Consider the following 2877-nt stretch of genomic DNA (forward strand, 5'->3'; position numbering starts at 1 on the left):
TTTAATTATGTCAAACTTCAGCTTGTTATATGTGTTGTAGAGTTCATTGAGAGACTCACAAACCTTTCCAAGGATTTCCAGAAACACTCCCGGTTCTTCCGCGGCAATTTCTTCTCTGGCCCATTTTGCCAGTTTCCAAAATCGAGATATTTGTGACAAAATTTTCCTTTCCAGATTTTTGGCCTTTACAGCTTCACCAGATTCTGCCATCTTTTTTTCATTAAATGATTTAATCAATTGTATATTGTTTTTTCTTCTCCAAAAGAGCCGTTGGAGGTAATTGGTTTGGTCGCCTTGTTGACCTTGCTGTGCCTCGACTCACAGCCGATGTTTGCTCTTTTGGATTACAATAAATCGATTATGCGCAAAGTTTCTTGCTTCAACGACTAACAAATCGGATATACCTATACAATTGATAGGGTTTCTTTAATTTAATTGTGCCTATACAATTTATAGGGCGTTGTATATTGTGCCTGCCAAGCTCGGCCAAACACTAACATATGTGTAAGCGCCAATTTATTATTATTATTATTGTATATTGTGCCTGTACAATTACAGGGCTTTTTTAGTTTGCCTATATAATTTATAGGGCTTTTTTGTTTTGCCTATATAGCTTATAGGGCTTCTTTGGTACTGCGTCAAGTCTCTCATGCTGTGACGGCTTACATACATTTATGGACTAAACTGTCCTTGTGCCTATAAATTTATAGGGCTTTTTATTGTGCCTGACCAAATACAGGGCTGTTTTGTCTCAGAGCACTTCTCTTGGGCTCGTAACGACCAAAATATTCGATGCAGAGCTGAGTCACTTGTTCCTTACCTCGGGTGGGGGGTAACAAGTAATTATCAGCAATGCTTAAACTACAAATACTCTTATTCTAAAATTCTCTACCCCTTACCACTGGTGGGGGGAAGTAGTGTCTAATAAAATAAGAGGTTAGTACTTTCAATATAAAAAGTTTTACCCCTTACCGCTGGTGGGGGGAAGTAAAACCTTTATAAAGAAAGAAGAATAAAAATTATTAAATGCTTTACCCCTTACCGATGGTGGGGGGAAGTAAAGCATACAAAATAAAATACAGAAGAAGAAGAAGAGTGTTATTGAGAGTCTTAACGATTCTGATCTGTTTATTAAGTATTTCTTCTTTATATACAATTTTCTTACCTTATTAATTAATTAATTGTATATGTACATATGTGTGTATGTATATTTACAAAAGATAATATAATAATAATAATATTATTCAACATTTAATTATTATTATCCGATTTTTATTTTTTTAATCACAAATAATAATTATTTATTGATTTTTACTTTTTTGCTCGAATGTAATTATTATTATATAATTTATATTTTTTTGCTCAATAATAATGATAACTTCTTGATTTCTATGGTTTTGATCGAGAATACTGATTATGTTGCGATTTTTATTTTTTCGCTCAAGAATAATACTCAGCTTCTGAGATTTATATTTTCACTTGAACATAATGATAACTTTTGATTTTTATTTTTTTCGCTCAGGTATAATGATTTACTTGCGATTTTTATTTTATCCGCTCACGAATAATGATTGCCATCTGATTTTTATTTTCTTTCGCCAAACATAAAACTCAAAACCTTATACAACCAAGACCATAAGAGCTGTTGACTTGAAATTTTATAAGAGCATACCTTTTATCTTGTGTTATCTTCCTATAAAAACGAAACGTTTGAAATTATAAACTTGTAGGCGGAAAATTGGTATGGAAATGAAACAAGTTCGTTTTCATGCCATGTGCATGTGTCATATCTAGGGTGACCATCCGTCCTTTATTTTAAAGGTCAGTCCTTTATTTTAACCCCCTGTCCTTTATAATTTTTGTTATTATAAAGGACGCCGTTTGTCCTTTATTTCTTAAACTGTCCTTTAAATGAGCTTTGGATTTTGCAGAGGTAAATTTTTAAACAGAGAATATGAAAAAATAAAAATGTCCCTAATAAAATATATTAAAAACCTTCGTCAGTTTGTTTCGCACCCCACTGAAAGGATTTTATTTAATCGGTAATCTTTGTACAATCTATAAATCACAAATCCTTGCTAATACTGATATGGGAAATTTGTGTAATCGAAAAAAAACTAATATTTAGAAATATTCCAAGAAGCATTAATATACTTTGAGTAAAATTCATTTTTGACAAAAGCACAGGGAAAGTTGTGCCCAGGATCGTGTTGCATGCTAAGTTAAAAATAACAGTAAACCTCCGCTGACTCCGTCGTGTAGTATGAATTATGAATCATAATAATCATCATAATTTATGATGAACGCATTGTGGCAGCAAAGGATGACAAAGTCCTTGATAAGGATTTGGTTTCATTTTTCGGAATCGGTTAAAATCCGGTTACCGCGCCTTTCAGAGAAGGGTACCTTGTACAATTTAACAATATAATTAACTGGCAAATATTTTATCTAAATTACCATCATACAAGTTATACGCTCGTATTCCAAAATCATCGGGAAAAATTTCCTTTATTTTACGTTGGTTAATATGGTCACCGTAGTCATATCTACATAGGCATGTACATTAGACTGGGTCGAAAAAAAAAGTTGCTAATGTCCGCCCCTAAATTTAAAGATTATGTTGAGAGGGTTCTGGAAAAATTTTTTTTTTTTTTTTTAACCCTCCGAAATACAGCCGAAATGGTTTTTTCGTTGTAACTTGGTTATTTGACGGCCGATTTTTAAAATTGATATGTCATTATTTTTGTCTTGAGAAGCTTCACTTTTCGTTCTTATGTCTTTTTAAGCTTTGAAGTCGCGTTCGCATGATAAGGGCAGAAACAAAATTTTACCCCCCCTAAAGTATATTTTTTTCCTTACCAAACGAAAGTACTTAAA

This window comes from Rhagoletis pomonella, unplaced genomic scaffold, assembly GCF_013731165.1.
Source record: "Rhagoletis pomonella isolate Grant_MI unplaced genomic scaffold, Rhpom_1.0 Rhpom_scaffold_00096, whole genome shotgun sequence".
NCBI classification, from domain to species: domain Eukaryota; kingdom Metazoa; phylum Arthropoda; class Insecta; order Diptera; family Tephritidae; genus Rhagoletis; species Rhagoletis pomonella.